The sequence below is a fragment of the Eptesicus fuscus genome, chromosome 8 (assembly GCF_027574615.1).
Source record: "Eptesicus fuscus isolate TK198812 chromosome 8, DD_ASM_mEF_20220401, whole genome shotgun sequence".
NCBI classification, from domain to species: Eukaryota; Metazoa; Chordata; class Mammalia; order Chiroptera; family Vespertilionidae; genus Eptesicus; species Eptesicus fuscus.
The window spans coordinates 24,483,107-24,509,503 of record NC_072480.1 but is presented as its reverse complement, the minus strand read 5'-3'; positions in this window follow the sequence as shown (position 1 = coordinate 24,509,503).

Below are 26,397 nucleotides of genomic sequence, written 5' to 3'. Positions count from 1 at the left end.
ATTTCGTGGACCAGGTCTCCAGTTTTCAATCCTATCTAATAATAGACAAATATACAAATTGACCATACCTCCGACACACCCACAAGCCACGCCCACCATCCAATTAGAGTGAGTATGCAAATTAATCCAAACCAAGATGGCTACAGCCACAGAGAGCAAGGTTTCTTAGGTAACAGAGGAAGCCAAGCTTTCCGCCTGCCCTCACCAGGCCTAAGCCTCCACTCAAGCTACAAAGTTTCAATTATAGAAGGTAAACAAATTCAAACAGAATGGCGGCAGAATGGAGCTTGAGAGAGAAGGCCACGGTTGCCGCCGGCAACAGGGGAAACAAAGCTTTCCGCACACCCTGGCCGGGACCACCTGCTTAAGGCAACAAAGTTTCAATTATAACCCCAACACAAATGGCTGCCAGCCTCGGAGGGAGCCCCAGGCTTGGCTCTGCTCCAGGCTACAAAGTTTCAATTGTAGAAGGAAAATAAATTCCAGATACCAGGGTCTCTGCTTGGGTCGCCAGGGGGCGTGGCCGGCCTGCAAACCACCACAGGCCCCTCGCTCAGGTCACCCCACACCCCAAGGGAACCCCCACCTGATCTGGGACACCCTTCAGGGAAAACCAGCTGGCCCCCTCCCCTGTACCAGGCCTCTAGCCTATCTAATAAAAGAGTAATATGCAGATTGATCATCACTGCAACACACAATATAGCTGCCCCCATGTGGTCAAAGATCCTGCCCCCATGTGGACACAAGATGGCCACCACAAGATGGAGAGGGCAGTTGGGAGGCACCCGGCCTGCAAGGGAAGGCAGTTGAGAAGGACCAGGCCTGCAAGGGAGGGAAGTTGAGAGGGACCAGGCCTGCAAGGGAGGGCAGTTGGAGGTGATCAACCCTGCAGGAGAGGGCAGTTAGGGGTGACCAGGCCGGCAGAGGAGGGAAGTTGGGGGCAAACAGGCTGGCAGCAGAGTGGTTAGGGGGTGACCAGGCCGGCAGGCAGAAGCGGTTAGGGGCAATCAGGAAGGCAGGCAGGCAAGCAGTTGGGAGCCAGTAGTCCTAGATTGGGAGCGGAATGTCCGACTGCCCTCAAGGGGTCCCATATTGGAGAGGGTACAGGCTGGGCTGAGGGACAACCCCCCTCCGTGCACGAATTTCATGCACCGGGCCTCTAGTATATTATTAAATGAGAATGTCATTTTAAGAGAGCTCTGTAGATCTAGAAATTATAGAGACTTCAACACTGATACATTCATTTCAGTGAGTCAACTATGTATTAGATATTAGTTTTAGCACTTTTGGAATTAAATTGACATGTTCGGAAGGAACATTGATATGAAGAGAATATGATCAGCGTTATTTAGATATAAATTTGAGGTGAATATAGTAATTTTAAATATGCACATACTATAAAAAGTTAAAAAATAGAATTGAATTTCAAATAAGAAAAAATGTCAGAGATGTTAAAATAGATGTCAATAACTTCATGGCAGCAACAATTTGAGAAAAATTTCTAATGATTACAAGCAGACCTAATTTTTTCTGAAAAGAATACAAAGGAATTAGCTTTCTACCAGTTCTCCTACCCTTCATTTCTACCTTTTTGACACTACATCAAAAGAAGCTAAAAGGCATCAAATGATCTCCCAGGATGCACTGAAATTAAATCATAGTTTACCTGTGCCATCAGAATTTTGCATCTGAAGAAGACAGATGGTGAGATTTTGGATGCTGATGCATAGCAGAGTGCTTAAGACGTACACGACTGTTATGGTCATGTCTACTGGCTTACCATGGCCTCAAAATCCACTCTCGTAGTTTGTGCTAGCATTTATATATATATATATATATATATATATAATATTTTTTTTATTGATTTCAGAGAGATGAAGCGGGGGGGAGAGAGAGATAGAAACATCAATGATGAGAGAGAATCATTGATCAGCTGCCTCCTGTACGCCCCATACTAGGGGTTAAGCCTACAACCCAGGCATGTGCCCTGACAGGGAATCGCACTGTGACTTCCAGGTTCACAGGTTGAGGCTCAACCACTGAGCCATGCAGGCTGAGCTAAAATATGTTTTTAGTGATTTTAGAGAGAGAGTAAGGGAGAGGAAGAGAGATGTAGAAACATTAATGAGAGAGAAACATCTATCGTCTGCCTTCTGCACACCCCCTTCCTGGGATGGAGCCTGCAATTCGTGCATGTGTCTTGACAGGGAATCGAACCAGTGACCTCTTGGTGCACAGGATGACATTCAACCAACTGAGCCACACCAGCTGGGCTGTGTCAGCATTTTTGAACTACTTTAAGGACTTTTTTATTTTGCAAATTACTTTATAGAGAAAGATTTAGATTTGGTGGGTTATAAAAAAAACAAGATAAATAATATGGAAAACAAGGTAGCTTATGGTTAATACTTCTTGTATGGCTACTAAATAATAATGTGTTATATAGCACAAACTATTTTTAACCACAAAGGTACCATGAATTTAATGATTTATTTAATGGGGACAATTTCATAGCTATTATTAAAATATGTCACTTCTTAAGATGAACAAATTACCAAGAAGCACTGACATAAAGATTATAGAATTTTGTTTAATATGGGATCTACTAAAACTTATTTAGGCTCAATCGAGATATTTTTAAACTGAAATGTTTAGCATGTTAAATTCACCTGGCTGTAATTTTCTCTTTAAATTTCATTTTATTTAAGTTTAAAAAATATTTGCTTCATTTCAGTATAGAGATTAATGTGTTTTCAGTTTAGTTATTCTATGTAGCAATATTTATATAAACATTATTTATATAGCCTACTACATGTACAATGTTATAAATATGGACAATATATTCTAAGAGAATTACACATCATATATATTAAAAACCTCAGAATAGCATAATTGCTTTAGATCCACAGCAACAATTTTATGAAGACAGACAATAATAATAAAAATATTTCAAAAGGGAGATCCATAATGACATTATTAGAAAGATGGGCGATTTTTCTTTTTCCCCTCTTTTTATTGAATTTAATGGGGGTAATGTTGGTTAATATAATTATATAGGTTTCAAGTGTACAATTACATAATTCATATTCTGTATATTGTATTGTGTGTTCACCACCACATATCAAATCTCCTTTCTTCACCACTTATCTCCCCTTTTCCCTCTTCTACCTCTCCCCACACCCCTTTTCTTCTTGTAATCACCATTAATGTCCTATTTCTAGTTTTCCAGCATCTTGTTGGACAATCTGGCACACTAAAAATTGATCACATATTTTCCTTGAAAAGTTTGAAATTTGCATTTTCAATATTTTTTAAAGTTTATCTATTGCTGAAAGTGGTACAGATCCCCCTCCCCCTTTTTTTTTTTCTCATTGATCCCCTCCACTCTGCACCCACCACTTCCAGGCTATTTTTCATCTGGAAATAATTCCTTCAGTAGTAATATTTTTTTTCATTTGTTTGTTTGTTTTTAATATATATTTTATTGATTTTTTACAGAGAGGAAGGGAGAGGGACAGAGAGCCAGAAACATCGATGAGAGAGAAACATCGATCAGCTGCCTCCTGCACACCCCCTACTGGGGATGTGTCCGCAACCAAGGTACATGCCCTTGACCGGAATTGAACCTGGGACCTTTCAGTCCGCAGGCATAATATTTTTTTTTTAAATGAGCAAGTTTTAAATAAATTAGGGTTATATAATATTGATAAGATTCTATTTAATCATGTTATTGATAATATTAACAATTAAAAAGAAAGACGATATAGAAGTTATGAGTGTTGGTACATTCTTCAGCTCGGATGGAAGACATAAAGATGCCTTTCCTTTGTCTGCTCAATTTAACTTATGCCTAAGAAAACTTTTATTTTCTATTTAACAAAATAGTTTACTGTGCTTATTATTTTAAAAAATCAAGTGCATTCTGGCAAAGCACTAATAATATTTTGAAAATGGAATTAACAACTTAACATTTTTAGTCCCTCTAGTTTTGCTGTAGTGATATAATTGCAACTGTGTCACTATAGTAAATTTCTCAGTTCAATATGTTTTCCTCTGTATCTATTAGTCTCCTGAAGTGGAACATGTAGAATACTTTGAAAGACAATGTTTTCTTTTCCAAATGGCCCCAGGATGAATTTTGTGAGTTAATAATTCAGTAAACAAATATTTATTCAACATCTTTTAAGTATTGCATAAGCAATGTAGATAAAACAGACTGAATTGCTGAGTCAAGGAATTCACATACCTCTTTAATAATCTAATAAGACAATGTTAATAATAATAAGTACAAATATGTTCTCATAAGAAGATAAAATATAATGGGAGAAAGTGTAAATTGAGTAACTGCTTAAAAATAGCAATTATAGCCGAAACCGGTTTGGCTCAGTGGATAGAGCGTCGGCCTGCAGACTCAAGGGTCCCAGGTTCGATTCCGGTCAAGGGCATGTACCTTGGTTGCGGGCACATCCCCAGTGGGGGGTGTGCAAGAGGCAGCTGATCGATGTTTCTCTCTCATCAGATGTTTCTAACTCTCTATCCCTCTCTCTTCCTCTCTGTAAGACAATCAATAAAATATATTTAAATAAATAAATAAATAAATAAATAATAAAATAAAATCAATGCGAAGATTAAAACAAAATAAATAAATAAATAAATAAATAATAGCAATTATAAATATCCTGAAAGTCAAAAAAGACTCCCTGTGTTTAAGCACAGAAAAGTCAGGATGACAGAGTATAATAAATGAGAAAATAGGGGAAAAAAGAAAGGGAGAAGCTTGACATCATAAATATTTTTATTTGATATTAAATATAATAAAGATCTGCTGGAAAGTTTTCACCTGGAGAGTGGCATGATAGAATGTAATCTATAGGAAGAGCAGATGGACTAGAAGTGGCAAGAACGGGCACCAGTCAGGGAACTAGTGCAGACACTTGGAAGACAGATGGTGGCATCTTGAACCGAGCAGCAATAAGAATAAATTTTAAGATATACTTTGGAAGTAAATTCTAAAGAACTTAGTGTTGCACTGGACATGAGATATGAAAAGAAGAGCAGAATAAAGATTATCTGATGGGCAAAGGGTGACACTGCTTTTTGAGATTGTGAAAGTTGGGGGCCATAGACGACACAATATGGTAAAGGGGAAATAAGGGTCATTAGTTTTCTCTGAATCTCTTAAAAGCCTAGTCAGTTTTCCAGCTGTGTCTTAGTTAGGATAGCTACAACACAATAGCACAGACTGTGTAGCTCATCAACAACAAAGACTTATTCCTCACAGTCCTGGAGGCTGGAAGTCCAGAATCAGGGTGCTGACAGGGTTGAGTGAAGCCCCTCTTCTGGTTGCAGACTTCTCTTTTCATTCTCACATTGCAGAAAAGGCAAGGGACTTTTCTTGGCCATGACTACCATTCATAAGCACCCCACACTCATGACCTAATCACCCCCCGAAAGCTCTCCTCTTAATACTATCACCTTGGGCATTGGGGCTTAACAATATGACTTTGTAGGGCTGAGTGGTGGTACAAATATTCAGACCACAGCAAACTAGAAATAATACATAGAAGGACTAAGCTGTGGAAAGTAATATTGCTGATGCATGAAATATGGAGCAAGAGGTAATGATTAATTAGGAGCAGTGATAGCTGCCCCTAAACTTATTGTATGTTGCTCAGAAAATGTTACCAGTGAAGCTTGGACCTAAATGTCCCATAAGATACAATAAATAGTTCACTTAGATCTAAATATGGAGAACAAATAGGCTCATGTCATTTCGTATTTGTACTCTGTAAACATTATACTCACTTCTAAGTATACTGAATGCCTAACATGGCTTCCCAAAGACACGGGGTGAAGGGAAATAATGTACCGCGGGGGATGTACAGGGCAGGCAGGCTCTAGCAGCAACTGCTTTGAGATGCTTGATAATCCTCCTATATTTCATTGGTTTTGGAAAGGAGCAGTGCTGAACCCAGATAATTTTCTTGTGAACAAGGCTCTAAACCAGGGGTAGGGAACTTTTCTCTGCCATGTGGATGTTTATAACATCATTTGCAGGCCATACAAAATTGTCAACTTAAAAATTAGTCTGCTATATTTGGTCAAACGTTTAATTATCTCACTCCTAATGCCTTGGCAGGGCTAGACCAAATATTTCATGGGCCTTATGCAGGCCCCGGGCTGTTCCCCATCCCTGCTCTAAACAAACCAGGGATGCAAGAATATTAAATAATTCTCCTTGGTCCTAGGGAAATGGTGATAAATTATTAGAGGAGGGTGAAGGATATTTAGTGCATTTACTTTTGTTATGGGAATCCTTGGTGACTGTTCAATGCCGACATCATTATAAAATTGTGGAGATGAATAAAAAATTGGCAATGATATTATAAAGATTTATATTTGGAATGAAACATAAGAAGCCATAATTCAACACTTATAAAATGAAGATAATGAAAGCAATATTTTAAAAATCAAATAACAAAAACAACAACAAATATTTCCTGAAAGGGAGCAGAATATGCCACCCTAAAATATGTCTTTTTGGCATAAGGATTATTTTGAGCTGATTATTTTTAAAAAATAGCAGAAACAGGAGAGGTTTGGAACCTAAGTGGAAGTTACCCTTTTACAAGTAAAATGAAAATTTTAAATGAAAATGTTTATTTGTAACGGTGTCTCCCTCTCTGTACCAATAAGAGGATGACCCTAAATCTTTAGAAAGTTGTCAACAGGGAAGGCAATAACTTTAACCTGCGTTACAACCTTACCTTTGCTTCCTGTGCTCTTCCTGGCAGCCGCCTACAACTGGGCAGCTTTCCATCCAAAGTGGCTTCTTTTTTCTTTAGCTGGAGATGGTATTTAAGGTAGTAGCTGGGGTCTTTTTGGTGAGTTTTTAAGTTTTCCTGGGTCTCTCCCAGATATAAGGAGGATACATGTTATTAAAGTTCTGATTATTCTTCTCCTGTTAATCTGTCACTTTTTGGGGGGCGCGGGGAGTAGTCTCAGTCAAGAACTTAGAAGGGTACCAGGAAAGTATTTTCCCTTCCCCATACCCCTAACCTTCCCCAAAAAATATTTATAGAAACTAATAATAGAAATGTAGAGTTTATTTTTCCATCATCTCTGGTTATTTGCTATATAATCTCTCTCTATATATAAAGAGGTAATATGCAAATTAGCCAGGACGCCTTAAGGCGTCACAACCGGCTCAGGAGGAGGCTGCATCAGGACTGGCTCAGGAGGAGCAGCGCAGCTCGGAGCACGCCCCTGGTGGGTGGCGGTAGTGGCAGGAGCGAAGCAGCCTGGGTCCTGCCTACCAAAGGGAAGCCAGTGCCGGCAGCCAGGAGAAGGAAGGCCTATTCTTGCACGAATCTTTGTGCATCAGGCCTCTAGCTAATATATAATAGCTTGTGTGGGGTTCAGAACAAGCCATCCCAGGATGTGCCTCAATGGTATTCTGATTACTTTGAGCTAAAGGCAATGTTATTTGCAGACAGAAAAGAAACATCTGCTCCTCCATTTAACTAACCAGAAAAACTTGAATGAGTGACCTTGATCATGATGAGATAGTATCAGTTATCTTCTTTTGACCTATACATAGGGCAGGGACAACTTCTATTACTAAATGGCTATTCTTATCATCCTACATAATGCTTTCAAGCCCCTAAGGTGCATTAACTCATCCCTAGCTCAGGATGTCTTATATACCTCAACCACACTTTCTGTCTCTGAACCTCTCCTTCATGTAGGGCAGTGGTGGGCAACCTTTTGAGCTTGGTGTGTCATACTTCGCCAAAAAACTGAGCATAACTCGGGTAGTGTGTCACTTTGAGGAAAAAAACATTATTTCACAATATTTATAGTTTAAATAACATAAATGTATAATTGTTATATGTAATTATATTTAATAAACCAAAAACTAAATATTTAACTTACCTGCTTAGTGACTTCTTTGTTCATCCGTCAGTCGGTTTCTTTTGTTGGTCTTGATATTATTTAGCTTGTGTGGGGTACCGTGAACTAAGATAAGTGAGGGGGAGGGGAAATTCTTTAACTAACCTGCCTATTAGTGGCTTTTTTGTTGCTGAATTTCATTGGCTAAATCTTCAATTGAAGGTTGGTATTTTGTACACTTCAGGCCCAAGCAAGCGCTACTAACTTCTTCTATCAATCTGTTTCTTTTGTTGGTTTTGATATTATTTAACACTGAGAATATGGCCTCACAAAAGTATGTAGAGGGAAAAATTGTGAGTAAAGCCATTGCTATATTTTTCAGGGTGCTAAAAGTGTCTGGTAGTTGGTTCCAGGCACTCCAAATTTCCTGTTCGTAGTGGCACTCCTCTTGATTCTCCAAGAGGCACCTTTCCAGATTCTCAAGCTTTGACCTCAAGTCGACAAACACCTGAGCCCAGATACTGTCTTGAAATTCTGCAAGTTGCATCTCCAAATCATCAATTTGCATCCATTGGAAACCATTTAATTCCAAACTACTGTAGACTACTACATCAGGATACTTAATTATTTTCATGGTCTGTTCTAGACTTCTAAATTGACTAAATCTATCACTAAACTGGTCAAGTAACGAGTCTAAAACATGCTGGTACTTCATATGCAAGAGTTCCATTTCATTTTGTACAGCTGCACTGGCCTTCTCAAAATATTTTGTTACTTGAGGAAAATACTTATAAGTTTTAGTTTCTACATCTCACTTGAAAATGTTAACTTTACTTTCAAAAGCTTTTATGTATCCAAACATAACGTCAATACTTTTGCCAAAACCTTGTAACTTTAAGTTCAGTTCATTAATATGAACAGAGAGATCTGTAAAAAACATCAGGGTGTTGACCCACTTATCATCATTAAGCTGAGGAAAGTTTCCCAGATCCTTATCGTTAAGAAATACCTTAATTTCTTCAAAGCACTCCACAAAGCGCTCAAGAACTTTGCCTTGGCTCAGCCATCTTACATTATTGTACATCAGTAGTCCACTGTAGGTGGAATCAACCTCCAGCAAAAGTACTGAAAATTCTTGCTTGTGAAGGGGGCGAGCAGCTATTAAATTAACTATTTTTGTAATAACTGACATTAAGTCGTTTAAGTCGGTGAATCCTGCCTTGGCACATAAAGCCTCCTGATGGATAATATAATGAAAAGGCACAATTGGATGCCCAATAGCTTCTGTAAACAATTTGACAAATCCGACTTTTTTCCCCACCATATTTGGTGTCCCATCTGTCCTCACTGACACAACTTTAGAGATATCAATGCTTAGGTCACGAAATGTTTGTATAACAACCTTACATATTTCACTTCCTGATTTACTTGTTGACACTGATACTAACTTTATCAACTCTTCTCTGATTGTGAGACCATCAGAATATTGACCAATAATGGCCAACTGAGCATGTGATGTGACATCAGTAGTTTCATCAAGAGAGATCGAAAAATATTTACACTTCCTTATGTCTCTCTTTAATTGATGTTGTACGTTTGTGTTCAGTCTCATTATTCAGTCTTTTATGATATTTCTACTGAGTGGTAACTCAGATATTCTCTTAATAATTGCATCTTTATTCTGCATATCATGAAATAGAACTGGTGCACATCTTAGGAGAGTTTCTTTAATAAATTCTCCCTCACTGAGCGCTTTTCCATGCTGAGCTATAGAGTGAGCAATGCTCAAACTTGCAGATGTTAAATTTGTAGAGCCTTTCATAAATTTAAGGATGGAATTAGATTGGCTCTTATAAAGGTGTAGCTGCCTGGAAATGTATTCCTTCCTTTCATCCTCACTTTTTTCCAAGAGCTGGGAATGATTAGTTTTAAAATGTCTATTTATATTCCACATTCTGCTTACTACCATTTCAGTACATAGAACGCAAAATGATCTAACATTTTTTTTCTATAAAGCCATACATCTCGGTCCATGTCTCTTGAAAGGGTCGGCCACTGCTACTACCACTTCCTTTACTTAACCTTAGTTTTTTTTTTTGTTTTTTTTGGGTTCTCCATCAGGGGGGCAGTGACAGAAGATAGAATTATAGATAGCTTGTTAGGCCTGCAGGCAATTAGGAGTTAACTAGCCTAACTAACCACAAAATGGTGCATATAACTGTCTTTTAGGAAAGGGCAGGGTTAATAAGCAGAAATAGGGGTTAATAAGGATGCACAACAGTAATAGTGGTGAAATGGAGTCTGCACTATGGAGCAAGATGGTGTTCCTTATGTGAATTAAAATGGCTGCCGCTATTTCTAATGGCGGGAAATGGCACCCATAGCACGCCACAAACCCTCGCCTCTCCCAGCCTCCCCGTCACGTATCTCATTAATTTTGGATTAGAAATCCATGACACCCCAGAACAGTAGATAATGGTTGCTGTGGTTAACTGTTATTTGGTTACTGGTAATGGCAGGGCCCCCAGAGATGCGTCCCCCGCTGCGTTCCGCTGCTCCCTGCTCTGCCGGCGGAAGTGAGGGCAAAGATCCTGGCTTAACCGTAAGTCCCAGAACTAGACACTCTGTGCTGGACTTCTGTTGTTTTGGCCTACAGACCTCTGGCACAGAGTGTCTATTAGGGGAGGATGAAACATTTGCGACTAGAGTCTTGGAGTTAGAGTCTAACTCCAAGACTCTAGTCGCAAATGTTTCATCCTCAGGAGCAGCAAATGTTTCATCCTCAGCATGCGGCCGCCTCAGCGGCCGCGTGTCATCAGAAATGGCTATGCGTGTCAGTGCTGACACACGTGTCATAGGTTCGCCATCTCTGATGTAGGGTCTCTGATTCATGTATGCAGGGTTCCCATGTTGCCAGTAAAAATAGCTTCTTGTGGTGTCCAGAGAAAGGAATTTCAAAGGGCACACACGTGGGAGAAGTTTAAGCTTAGTGACAGGATGTATTGGGGTGAAGGGAAACAATGTAGCATGGGGGATGTACAGGGCAGGCAGGCTCTAGCAGCAGCTGCTTTGAGATGCTTGATAATCCTCCATAGATTTTCTTGGTTTGGGGTAAGGAGCAGGATCTTTTCTGGGCTCTGCAACCTACTTGCTCAGTTTTCCTGGACTTGTGCTGGGCCCTCCTCCTAACCAATCCCTTTCCTGGACCTTCCAGTGCCCTCTGCCCTTGTCCAATCTAATTATTTTCTTATATATTTTTTCAGGCTAGACTCCACCCCTTTTGTTACCATTTTGACTCCTACTCTGCACCCCCAAAGTTGTGCTGTGTCATCTGGTTTCTACTGCACATGTGCTTACCTCCTCCCTGTGCCCTCTTGGTTTTTACTGTGCATGTGCCTAGCAGAGGACTTTTCCCTCCCCCTCCCTGGGTAATGTCTGGGAATGGCCCAGTGTCCCCAGGGGAGATCAGAAAGCTGATCTCCCAGGGATTAATTCCCCTTTGGCAGAGGATGTGGTTTTCCTGTGTGGTCTCTGAATCTGTAACTTCCAGACTCAATAAGGCTCCAGCACCCTTCTCTTTTGTTAATGTCCAGAAGCCTATGCTAACAACCATACATGTGTATGTCTCCAATTTGGTTGCTAATTTGTCTCATATCTATTTGATTATTAGACCAGCCAGGGGAACTTAACCTTTTGCATTCGGATGTCGAGTGTGACTCGGCACGGTTAGCATTAGAATAAAGGAATTGAGAAAAAAGCAAGCGAGTGCAAAGGGCTAGAGGGGAGAGGAAGGTTTGTTCCTCCTCCAACTTATACAGCAAAAATTTTTTTTGAAAGACATGCTTTCTTAATTGATGGAATGAAGCGAAAGGATATTTGGACTCTAAATCTGTAAGTAGTTTCAAATCACAGCCCTCTATAATAAGAATGTGTTGTTGATGCCCATTTGTATATTTCTTTTGCTGGTTTTCATGAGGTTGTTAACCAGAAGATAAGAAGCCAAAGTGAGGCAACAAACATTTATTTGTACTGACTCAGGCAGAAACGGGAACAGTATTCCAATTATTGGGTGAAGGCAAGGGCTTTGCAAGAGAAAAGGAAGGGAAATAGTTACAAGCATATAAAAAAGGAATTTCTATTGGTGCTAATAAGGTAAGTTCTTCTTTAGTTATACATACATGGCTATTTACTGATTCTAAAACATGCCTTAATTATCAGTCCCAATCGTCAGGAGGTCTGCTTCCCTGTTAGCTTTGCAGACAGCTGTTTGGAGAACAGTGCTGCTCTGGCCCAGTCCAAGGTTATTTTGCCCAATTCAAACATCCCGAGTGCTCCAGGGTAAGACCTACTGAGGTGTTCCTCCCGAATGGCTGCCCTGATTCCACTGGAAAAAGGCTCCACTTACACCAGCTTTTCAAGAAGTGTTTTCCTCCGTTTAAAACCGCCAATTCCTTCATTTATAAAATAAAGTGACTTCCTGCTTTTTACAAGGTATGATACACTATGAGTTTTGCGGTTTTTAAGCCCAGGTAATTTAAAAATGCTAAGTGTGTCTACAAGAGAATCACACTCATGTACACGGTGTCTGAAGGTCAAATGCCAGGCAATAGGACGAGAAATTCCAGAGAGGAGAGGGACTTTTCTGTTAGGTTAAAGCTCTTGAGTATCATTTTATTTTTCTAGAAGTTTTAGTAAAGATGGTGTGTGAGTTACTGAAGTAAACTTCTTCTTATGACTTGATAGGACAGTCTTTCCTACAGCATAACTGGAGATGTGTGTTTGCCATGCTTATGCCACTGTGACTCTGTATGTCCTTTATTTTATCACTCCCTTGATGCTGCAGCTTATTTTTCAAGTTAAATGAAAACACTAGCAAGGAAACAAAGGATGTGCTGCAATCTTCTGACCCTCGTGCTGACAGTTCCATATATTTTGAAGTGAATAAAGATAAGGAATCAGGATTCTGAAACAAGCATGCACTTCAGAGAGATGTTTCATAAATTCGCTGCTTTACTGTGTGGCACAACTGCCATAGTTTTTGATGGACAAGAACATAGATCTGGAAAATGAAACAAAGGCAGTGGGTCCCTGTAATTCAAAGATAATGACTGCTTAAAGATACAATTGTTGAGCAAATGTGAGATAGTTGGTTTCCTAGGGATTTATTAATGTGATGTATTTTAATCATTGCCTGCTGTAAAAGAATATTGCCACTCAGATAATGGGGTCTCACTCATTCTGTAAATCGCATATTTATATCTAACATTCAAGTGGCAGCTGGAAAAAGGTCTCCGCTGCACAGCAGTCAGGCACCTGCAATGAATGTGAGAGCCCATGTCCAGGCTTCGAATGTCACCACATTGCCATCTTATTGTGAGTGACTGAAATTTACTTCCCCTTGTTAGTGGTGCTGAAAATTGCCACAGGTTTCTACAGTTTATAATGTATTGTCTAAACTGAAAACATTTCCCAGATTGAATTGACCTTTTAGAAAACAGCACTTACGTCCTCAAAATGCAGGACTGTTGCAATATTTTATTTAAAAAGGTTATTTAGTTATAAAACGTGGAGAAAGTGTAAGGGATTAGACTGAGTATATTGCTCTGTAGAATGCATGGCTGCCAGAAAATACAAAACAAAGACTGTTGATTGCTTAACCACCCAAATGGCAGTGGGAATAAGGCACTGGGGAAACCACCTCTTTCCTGTATCAATAGAAAAAAGCAGTCAAAGGAGTGGATGCTATTTTTTTTTTTAATTCTGTACTTTTAATTAGTCTGTCATTTTGTTATCAAAAAGGGAGTGGAACATTGTCAAGTCTGTTGGACTGCTTGTAATAAAATACAAGTCTCAGAAAATTTATTCATAGAGCAGAGTACTTCTTCATCATATTAAAGCATTTGAGAGATAGAGAGAGAGAGAGAGAGAGAGGGCATAATAAAAGAATAGAAATATTAAAAATTTATCAAAAACAATTATTTAGGGGTTGACAAATAAGTAAAGGGAAAAATGACTAGCCAAAGTTATTTATTTATTTATTTATTTATTTATTTATTTATTATTTATTTAAATATATATATTTTAAGTGTTTTATTTTGGAGGTGATTTAGATTTATAGGAAATTTGTGAAGCTAGTACACAGAGTTTCAACAAACCCCACACCTAGTTTCCTGTTATGAACATCTTTCACAATAAATAAGCCAATATTGGTACCTTACCACTAACTGACATCATACTTTGTGCAGATTCCTTTCGTTTTTACCTAATTCCCTTTTTCAGTTCCAGGATACCACATCACATTTAGTCATCCTGTTTCTTACTTTTTTTTTTAATTTCTTTATTGATTAAGGTATTACATATGTGTCCTCATCCCCCCATTACCTTCCCACCCCCTCCCCCTACTCATGCCCTCACCCCCCTGTTGTCTGTGTCCATTGGTTAGGCTTATATTCATGCATACAAGTCCTTTGGTTGATCTCTCCACCTTACCCCCACCCTCCCCTACCTTCCCTCTGAGGTTTGACAGTCTGATCAATGCTTCCCTGTCTCTGGATCTGTTTTTGTTCATCAGTTTATGTTGTTCATTATAATCCACAAATGAGTGAGATCATGTGATATTTATCTTTCTCTGACTGGCTTATTTCACTTAGCATAATGCTCTCCAATTCCATCCATGCTGTTGCAAATGGTAGGAATTCCTTCTTTTTTACCACAGCATAGTATTCCATTGTATAGATGTACAACGGTTTTTTAATCCACTCATCTAATGATGGGCACTTAGGCTGTTTCCAAATCTTAACTATGGTAAATTGTGCTGCTATGAACATAGGGGCGCATATATCCTTTCTGATTGGTGTTTCTAGTTTCTTGGAATACAGTCCTAGAAGTGGGATTACTGGTCAAATGGGAGTTCCATTTTTAGTTTTTTGAGGAAACGCCATACTGTTCTCCACAGTGGCTGCACCAGTCTGCATTCCCACCAGCAGTACATGAGGGTTCCTTTTTCTCTGCATCTTCACCAGCACTTGTCATTTGTTGATTTGTTGATGATAGCCATTCTGACAGGTGTGAGATGGTACCGCATTGTCATTTTGATTTGCATCTCTTGGATAATTAGTGACTTTGAGCATGTTTTCATATGTTTCTTGGCCTTCCTTCTGTCTTCTTTCAAAAAGTTTCTATTTAGGTCCGTTGCCCATTTTTTGATTGGATCATTTATCTTCCTATTATTAAGTTGTATGAGTTCCCTGCAAATGTTGGAGATTAAACCCTTATGGATGATAACATTGGCAAATATGTTCTCCCATGTAGTGGGCTTTCTTGTTGTTTTGTTGATGGTTTCTTTTGCTGTTGAAAAGCTTTTTATTTTGATGTAGTCCATTTGTTTATTTTCTCTTTAGTTTTCATTGCCCTAGGAGCAGTATTAGTGAAGAAATTCCTTCGGCATATGTCTGAGATTATGCTGCCTGTGGATTCCTCTAGTATTTTTATAGTTTCCCATCTTATGTTTAAGTCCTTTATATATTTTTATTGTTGATAATATTATAGCTGTCTCCCACCCCCCCCCTTGTACCCCCTTCATCCCAGGATTTTTTAAAAAATATATATTTTATTGATTTTTTTACAGAGAGGAAGGAAGAGGGATAGAGAGTTAGAAACATCGATCAGCTGCCTCCTGCACACTCCCCACTGGGGATGTGCCCGCAACCAAGGTACATGCCCTTGACCGGAATCGAACCTGGGACCCTTCAGTCCACAGGCCGACGCTCTATCCACTGAGCCAAACCGGTTTAGGCCATCCCAGGGTTTGAATTTATGTGATTGCACCATGAATGTTGTTTATGAAGCTGGAAGAAAAAGTACAAAAAATCATCTAAAATCAGAGTCAAGTTGATAAAATATAGGCAAATTGAAAAGCTTCTAATGTTATCTCAATTTTCTTTCTTTTTCCCCCAAAAATCTTGGTTGCTGACTATGGTGAGAGAACAAACAGAAGGTCTCTTGAGTCAAATATTTTGAACAACTAATTTCAAAGGAGTTAAAAAAAATAATTCACTGAATACTAAAACTAAGTTTAATTATATTAAGTGCCTTTTAATATTTAGAAGACACATTTTAGTACTATGCAACCATTACAAAATAATTAGGTGAATTGATGGATATTAATATAAAAATCTAAGTTGTCAAAATAGATTAACATATATTTTACATCCATTCAGTAGAATGCTACTCAGCAATAAAAATAAATCCAGTACTGATATTTATTACAATATAGATGCATCTTAAAATAAGTAGCTGATTGAAAGAAGCCAAGCAAAAGAAGAGCATATGTAGTATGATCATTTATATAAATGCCCAGAAATGTTAATCCTTAATAAAGAAAGTGTGTTAGTGTTTCTGTGGGAAAGGGTTTAGAAAGAGGGATTAAAAAAATGGCAAAGGGAAACTTTTGAGGCTGATGGGAATGTTCATTTTGTTGAATGTGGTATGTACATATGTTAAGACTGATCAAACTGCACTCTCTGTGTGTGATTTGTTAACTTCAATTATACCACAATGTGATTCGAAAGCAAGAACACATTGAGAAACCTAGGCCTGGAGACTTCCAGGCTCCATTCTAGGAGAGGCATCTTTGTCCCTTAGGAGGTACACAACAAGGGATCTATGTGTTTGGAAAATGGTACCACGAACCTTATGAACACTGCAGTTAATTAACGTTATTGCTGACAGTAGAAAGACCTGGTTGTGTCTGGTAAAATGCACATAGTAAGATAGTGGTGGTCTGTGGGTTATTTATTCACATATATGGCTTACTCAGCCACACCAAACAAGTTATTACATATCATTGTAGGAGAGCATACACAGGGTCTTAATTGGGCACAATGAACCACCACCAGAAGAGGTGATGTCAGTAGTCCTTTGATCAGATTGGGTGGATATGTTCCATTATAAAATAACTCCCTAAGTCCCATCAAAGAAATCATTGGATTTAATTATTATATGATAAAGCCCCAGATTTTCTAAGATTTACTTACTATCTATAGATCTCATCTTTTTAATACTATCATGTTCAAACTCATTTGTGGTTTTCAAACTTTTAAAAACAATAGAACCTTGAATGAAGCAAAATCTCACCCAAAATAATTAGATATTTAGCTCAATCATTGCTTATGATATTGATAAAAGCAAAATTTAATGATCATATATTTAGTTTATAAGGTTACAATTTTAATCCTTATAATGAATAAGAATAATATAAGTAGAATATAATGGCCTCATAGGGCCATATAGGATTTGTGGACTTTTGTTGCTATGTCAGCCATAGCATCTATTGCTATATCTTGCTTCAATTGCAGAGTTTTCAGAAGTCTTATTCATTCTGATATGTACTTTTAACTGGTATTTCTTTTTATCAGTGCCCATTGAAATGTAGTAGCCTCTCCTGTGAAAGTGATCTAAATGCTTGAGAGGACAGAACAGAAACAAATGTTTGCCTCTAAGTTAAATCACTATTAATACTTAACAACTGATTTCATTTCTTACCCAAAACATCAGGCAACTAGCACCAAAAATTTACAATCATTGTTAAAATTACCTAATAATAAAGTGGCAAAATTCAATACACTGTAAATTTACTTATTATTGTACAATATTTATTCCATGATAAGCACATGTAAAGCAAACATACCTAAGCCTTGTCTGACAGTTCACAATGGGGCACACATGTTGTAACAGTGTTTGTACTTATATAATTGTATGTGCTCAGACATGCAAAAGCCTAAATAAAAATTGGGGAGGGAGGTGGCTGAGTCAGAAGAGAGTCACAAATTCAATAACCAATAAAAGTTCAAAGATATTTATCCATGTGGCAGAAAAGCTATGGTGGAAAGAATTCTAAGATGACTTCCAATAATCCATGACTATCTATAACCCCTCCTCCCTAGTGTAGGTAGAACCTTTCATTTATTTTGAACCAATAGAATATGGCAAAAGTAATGGACTGCCATTGTCATTATTATATGGTATTTTGCAGGTATAATTAAGTGCCTGATTAGGTGACTTTTAGAGGGAATTTGTCCTTCTTGGGCCTTAATTAATCAGGTGAAACCTTTAAAAGGGGGTCTAGAGATCAGAGACAGAAATCTGAATCTCTTGCTGATTGTAAAGAAACAAGCCACCATGAGATATACAGCTGTAAGGACGGGATTCTACTAATAAGCATATGGGCTTGGAAGAGGATCTTGAGCCTCAGATGAAACCCTACTCCTGTCAGGGTTTAAGAGCAGATACCTAGCTAAGGCATGCCTGAACTCCTGACCTATGGAAACTGTGTGATCATAAACTTGTACTGTTTAAACTGCTAAATGTGTTGTAATCTGTTACCTAGCAATAGGAAAAATATGTAGACATATTAATGTTTAAAATATAGAGATATTATTATTATTATTATTATTATTATCATTATTATTAGGTTCATTTTTTTTCACTCACAGAGGTGAGCCACAGATATTTTGGAAAATTGTCCAAGATCACACAGCTCAGGCAGAATGGTTCACACATTGCTGGAATGCAAAGCCAAAGTAAAACAAATCCTTATGATTAATAGAACACTATTTTTACTTTTGAAATAAACATTTAAAGTGTTAATGGATTTTAAAGTTGTGTTCCAAAACATTTAAACAGATAAATAAGCAAGGCGAGTAAAATTATTTTAGTCTAAAATTACGTATTACTCTAAAGAGACTGATTGTGACTCCTTTTAAATTCATGCTAAATGCAAAAGATAATTGATATTTTTGCAGTGTTATCTCTCTGATTTTAGACATAGAAATCACAGAATTAAAGAGTTGACTGCAATGAAAAAACAAAATAAACAGAGAACAGATCTATTGTTGGCATAACACTCGATCTATACTTATTATTATCGGTGAAATAAGATTTTTAAAAGAACTTTTCAATGTACCTTGATAAGACCTGTTTCTCCAAAGAGCAGCCCTCTTGGTAAATCTTTTGCAGCAGAATGTAGTGCTCAGTGAAAGCCAGCAAAAGAAAGCATTAAAACCACCGTGTGCTTGTCCAATAAAATGCTATTATATTATCCTTCTCCCTACATTGTTGGGGGGTGTTTGAACTGCACAACATAAAATACCACATGTTATAGTGCTGGATGCAGAGAGAGAAAGAGAGAGAGATTAAAATGATTTCTTAGAAGATCATTTAAAATATCTTGTATAACAAAGATAATTTGTCTCTTGTATATAAGAGATGGAAGAGAGACATAAAATTGATCTCTACAATTCTTCCTCATTTTATTTTATTCCAGGATTCATATCCTAAGTCTTCCCATAGTTCTGGATATAATTGAAGGAGTTTCTGATACAATTTTTGCAGAGTATGATAGGTTTTTGAAAAGATACCAGGATATGATAGATTTTAAAAATTCTCTTTTCTTGATTGTGCTCATTATTTTTTTCTGTGCTTAATCATAGCTTTTCTTGCATTGGTATTTTTTTCTTTTCTTCATGTCTGATTAAATAGATTTCAAGCACAAGCTTTCTCAAATTATTTTATAAATGAATAAAATCACATAGTTAGAAATAACCTAATAAGTGAAATGCAAAAAACAACACTTTTGGAATAGTAAGGCATATCAGAGGACACTATTAATTAACTATTTCATGTCATTAGTTACCTTGTCTCTGTTGACGTGTTCCAAATAGCATAATCAGCTACTCATTTTTCCTTTTGGGACTTGAAAACCAGGCAAGCCTTAGTAATTGAAAGGAAAACAAACTGATGATGATGAAGTACAGCATTAAGAAATGATGGAGAGTGTTAAAAATCTAGAGGACAGCTTTGTTTTAGTCCACAAAAAAGAGAATAATTTACTAAAGTGTAAACCCTGTGTTTAAAATTATTTAATAACCCTTTTATTTCAGAAGATGCTCTTGTGTTTTACATTTTTAAGATCACTTATATGCAAAACTATTTTTATATTCCTTTTAATAGCATCTTGTGAAGTGCACTATTTTAGGTTTGATGCTTTATGAGTATAGAAATTGTCTCCCTCAACAATTTTAAAGCTTTCTAAGCTCAGGCAGAATGGTCCATGCATCTGTGGCTGTACTCAGTCCCTTGCATGACACTTTGCATACTGAGAAGCTCAATCATTAAATATGTACTACTGTTACTTGCTTGTTTGGATTTAACCTTTTGTAAGGTCAAAGGTTATAATTGACCTAGCCCCTTTATGTTTCATTAAATTTCAATTCTTAAGACTCTGTTTTATAAGCAGAAGACAAAACAGTCTTCACGTTAAACTAGCACTATCCATGAACACTTCCAATACTTACACTCCACACTCTTGTGCTTCTAGAGAAATATTTATAATCTAAGCCTCTCCAGAAAAGGCAAGAACTTATGTCCAACATTGGGTATATATGTTCATCTAGACTGTAATAATCTATAGCTACCATGAATTTATTTCAAGGGCCTTTCAACTGTTATGGCTCCTGATAAAAAAATTCCCATCTTACCTGATAAACACCTTCCAAGTTAGGATAAAGAATATGTTTAAGTTATTCATAAAAAATGTCCCATTAAAAAATATAAAATGTATAATTTATTTGTTTTTTTTAATACTTCTGTTTAAAATAAGGGAATAAATCTTATTGAATAATTGCAAAGTTAGAACAATAACAAATATCACTACCTTTTCTGTAATTTTAGCCTCCTTTTAAAATAGGAGTATTATAAGCCTTAAAGAGAATCATGCAAGTTGAATATCATGCTGTTTTTCTAGAACCAGATCCAAATATCTTAACCATAATATTAAAATAAGACTTATTTTATTAAAAGTTGTATTGAACATACCAAAGTAACATTTAATCTTTCAAGATTACAAGGATCAATGTGATAAATTTTCATTTCATACAAAAGACTAACAAAAGCATGGCATTCAGTTGTCTTTCATTCTTTCCAATTTACTCTGAGATATGCTGGCACTTTATTATTATTATTATTATTATTATTATTATTATTATTTTACTATTGTTATTTTAGTTTTTTTCAGAACTAAAAAACAGCAATAAAAAACAAATAAAACAGCAACCAATGAATTTTATTATAAGGAAGAATTCTAAAACTTTCTAAAACAATTCAAATTTACAAAGCAGTATTTTAATTAATTATGTAGGTAACAAGATACTGACAAACTAAATGAAACATGTTTTATCAGATCAGAATGAATAAGTTCAAAATGAAACCTCATCATTCATAGATCAGATAAATATACTCAAAAGTAAGCATTCAAAGATATTTATAGCCTTTTCCTTCATTCCCTTAAAATATTATTTCAATACTCCAACTATTTTCTAGACTAAGTTCCAGCCAATCTCTCTGTTGTATAATTCTAATAAAGTCACTTCTTGAAAATCTTACTTACATCAATTTAAATACTGTCTATCCTTTCTTACTGCTTCAAAGAGTCATTATAACATCTCCATTAGATTTTTAAATAAAGTTATACTGTTCAAATTTTTGTAAAACTCATTATTTTCTTACTAGAGGCCCAGTGCATAAAATTCATGCACGGGGGTGGGGGTGTCTCTCAGCCCAGCCTGCACCCTCTCCAATCTGGGACCCCTCGAGGGATGTTCAACTGCCCGTTTACAGGGATCAGGCCATGGGGGTGTGGCCAACCTTGGTGAGGGGCTGATGGCTGTTTGCAGGCTGGCCACAGCCCCTTCAGGGTAGGGGGCCCCACTGTGGTGCCTGGCCAGCCTGGGTGAGGGGCTGAGGGCTGTTTTCAGGCTGGCCACATCCCCCGGCAACCCAAACTCCCAGCCTCTCCTTTTTTTTTTTTTTTTTCAGCGCCTCCTTGAGCGGAGGCCAGGGTCAGCTGGAAGCAAGTATCTGGGATTTATTTATCTCCTATATTGAAATTTTGTAGCATTGAGTGGAGGCCAGGGCCAGCCAGAGAGGGTGGGAAGCTTGGCTTCCTCCATCACCAGGGGAAACCCAAGCCTCCTGCTCACTCCAGCTCTGTGGCCGCCGCCATCTTTGTTGGGTTAATTTGCATACTTGCTCCTGATTGGCTGGTGGGTGTAGCGGAGTGATGGTCAATTTGCATGTTTCTCTTTTATTAGTGTAGATTGTGAATGTAAACTCAATGATTTGGGGAGGGGGATAATGCTTATAACATTTTGGCAGGCCAACATTATGAAGATAATATTACCATGTGGACAAAATATTGCATCATTCTTACTTGTTTTTGTAGCTTTGAAAAAATTTCACTGTCTAATCTGTGCTCTTATATCTGTGTTATAGATTAAAATCTTGAATCTCTCATTCTTTCCTAAATTTATGTCTGTCTCTTGACCTACCTTTTTAAAATATATATTTTTTATTGATTTTGGAGAGAAAGGGAGAGAGAGAGATAGAAACATCAATGATGAAAGAGAATCATCAATAGGCTGCCTCCTGCACACCCCTACTCAGGATTGAGCCCACAACCCAGGCATGTGGCCTGACCAGGCAAAAAACCGTGACCTCCTGGTTCATAAGTTGATGCTAAACCACTGAGCCACGTTTGCCGGGCTTGACCTAGTTTTTTACTCCCTCCAGGATACAGAAAGTCTGACAGTGAATTATTTAAGTTTGTTTGGATGAATCTCAAACAAGTCTTAAGGTGTCAGGTATAGCAATAGATGGACAAACAGTAAGGTTTAATAATGTACAATTTAAATAATAGAACAATATTTTGAACATGAAATGATCCAGTATTGGTCTACATAAACCATGAATTGACATTTTCTATATTATTTACCTGTATTTATTTGCAATTTCATAAGAGCTTCATTATTGGAATGTAGGGTTTTTAAAAATTATTTGATGTAAAGTTTTATGGAAATGTATTACTTTGTGTTCAGATTTATATCTCACTTATTTGTTGTACTATAGTAATGGTTCAAGTGAAGTAACATTGTAAAAATATCAATACTGAAAATAAACATATATATCATAATTCATTATTTCTACAATTTACCTACAAAACTATAATAGAGTAACCAGGATATTATATATTTATACATATTCTAAGACTGAGTACAATAAATATTTTATTTCACTTCTTACTTGAACATACTCTCTACAAGCCAGTTTTCTGACCTGTGGAATAAGCTAGATAAGATAACACTTCCCTCTGGAGTGTATCAAAACATGCCAGAGCAATAAAAACTATGATAGCAAAGATTAAGGTTTCTGACCCCAATTGAAGCATTTCAGCTTTTTTGAGAGCCCCTGGAGAATGGCCTTGAACCTGCTCTCACTATCTTCTCTTGCTCTCTCATCAGTGCACAGAGCGTTTCACAAACATTTTGAAACTTAGCAATCTCTCTTTCAAAATGGAGCTCTGGGAATGATTTAAATCTCTTAACCCTCTGGCAAATTTCTCCATCCTGGAGGATTAATCGACCATTCATTCGATAAACTTTTGAAGACTTGAGGGAAAGTTACAGACATCCACATGGATTGCATGGGAGACATAGTAAAGGGACAAATGTAGATTATTTTTTTAAAAGGTTATAACTGAATTATGGAAATAAATGACTTATGCACTTAGAGAAGATATGGTTATATTAACAATTAACTGTCAGTTGACATTGCCATTTATTTCTTACTGTGTTAAAAACACTGTTAGGCACAAAAATGGATTCTGCACAGAGCCTTCCCTCGTGGATCCTTGTACTAGAAAAAAAAATGAATAACTGTATATAGAATAGAATATAGTCAATGCTAAGTGATATAAAAAAGATATGAATAGGCATCATGGAAGATGATGAAAAAGGTTACTTTGATTAAATAAAAGAAGAAGAAGACTTCCTAGGGATAGTAGGATTTGAACAAGGCTTGAAGAACTGATAGAATGTAACTATGGGAAGTTATTAAAAAAAATACGCACAAGAAACAAAACGAAATGTGGCACCAATAAAAGTGCTTTGAATGCCAAAAAGTTTTACCTGAATTTGCAGAATAGTATTTCTAAACTGTTGTGTAGAACATCAATGTCCATTAAAATGTAAAAAGATATTCCATTAGAAAGAAAAAAAAAGATTCTCTGGAAAATTTACATTTGTGAAAGATCAAATACTCTATAGATAAAAAGAGCTAGCAGCTAGTGATCATAGATTAATGACTATTATGATTACTACTACCACCACCACCACTAACACAGCTGTGGCTACTAAACAAAAGCTGAAGCTAATAGGGCTCCAAGAAGGAGAGTTTTTAAAAGCTCTCCAATGATTTGAATATTCCCCGTACATCCCACCTCCTGGCGGAAAGCAACTGCCTGAAAGTAACGGTTTTCAGTTTTCCACTGTATCATCAGTGCCTAGGTCTATGTGGCACCAGCCTGACCACATGTCCCCTTCCACCTGCAAGAGGAAAACCGGGAGAGAAAGGAAACACAGCTCTCTTCTGTGAGAGGTAAAAGTTCAGTAATAGGTGACTTAGGGCCAGACTTGAGTCTAGAATGAATATTGTACTAGTATATCCATTTTTTGAGACAAAAGGTGATAGGTTATGTAGACATGACAAAAAAAAAAAAAAGCATGAACAAAATGCACATACAATCAAGATAACTATCCATAAAACAGAGAAGAAATTGGTATGACTAGAAAGTAATAATACACCTATGTGTTCTTAATTAGGTATGTTGGTACTGTTTTTTTCCTAGTTCAGATGTAGTTACATGGAATTTGAGGCTTGAAGATTCCCACTTTCTAAATGTTTTCACAATGAAATATTTTTAATAAATCTGCACAATTTTATAATGTATTGATATCTATTCCAGTAAAAGATACAACTAACTACGAACTATCCTGCTGCACACATCTTCTCTGATCTTTCTTGCTTCAGATTTTGTTCACCTTTTTTCTGCCTGAATTGGTCCCCACTCACCTGGCCTCCTACTATAGAATTCAACAAAGCCTTCACTTTTTCAGTAACCTTGCCCTGATCTCTACAACCTTGGGTTACAAATATCTCCCTTAGTTCCCGTAAAAATATATTATTTACCATATACTGGTATATAGTGCCAGTTTACTTATTTGTCTCAGCCTTTAGGGGATACCTTACTTGAAGATAAGAGTATTTTTTATTATATTCCAAGTATTTATTTTGTTGCTAGATGCCTGATAGTTTCTATTGTAGCTTCCATTTTTGAGAATGAGAGATCAGAACCAGAGTTTAAAAATCAGGTTTAAACATGTTGCCTTAAGATAAAGTTTATAGAAACCTTACTGAAGGAAAATTGGGGGAAATTAGTCCCACTAAGTTGAATGAAAATGTAAGAGACATTTTCTCTCTGATGTAGCTATCTGCTCTGATAACAGAGTTGGAAACATACATAAATATTTTTTAGTATACAAGAAATAAGATACTCAAATAACAAAAATTTAATGTGCAATCTCAATTTATACTGAGGTATATTCTAATTTTAGCTATTTTTTTGAGTAGCTAATGGATTTTTTCTTTAATTATTATAAAACATGTACATATATATATATGTACATACACACACACACACATATATATATATAGTTTTATTGTGAAAAATCAATCTCAGATAAATGAACCACATGCATACATCACCATGAGTGTCTTTCAAGGATGATGTGCAAGTTATATACAATGTATTCACTTGTGTACTCATGAATGTTTCTTCTATATTACAAGAGGATCCAGACCTTCTTTTTTTTAGAAACTATGTGAAACAAAGATGTACATATTACTTATGAAAAAATATGTCTCAAAAAATGAATTCATTTTTTCATTTAGTGTAGGAAATAAAGCAAGATGAATGAACCACATGCATACATCACCCTCAGTGTCTTTGAAGGATGATGTGCAAGTTATATACAATGTATTACCATCATTAGGCTTAGAAATTATTTCCTAACATATTTTTTCTCTGATCAGGTTTAGTTCCCCATTTAATAATATGATTATAACCTGTTAGAACATATGGATGTTGAATTAACTTTGAATTATTATGACATCTAATTCATCATGCAGAAATTAAATAGCTTGTTTTTTATCAGAGGAAAAGAAGTATAACAAAGAGCTTTCCCCACACCACCAAACTCACCTCCAAGGATATATTGTGGATTACTAATAATGTGGTTAAAGTCATTTACAGGGGCAGTGGTTTTATATACAGGCAAGTGCCAAGCTCCAATAAGGGCACTTACTAGGTATGATCATTATAAAATCAGGTGAAAACATTTTTTAGGTTCACAGCAAATCCTTTATGAAATGGAAGATGCTGGAGCTGAAACACAGCCAGAGTTAGTAACAGCATGCAAACAACCTTCAGAGTAAAAATTATTCAAAAGTGTCTAATCCTGTAACTGTATCAAAGCTGGCAGGTGCTCACTATACAGAACATTAATTTGGGAAATTTAGAGACAATTTTAAAGATAACCTTCTGTGCCAAATATG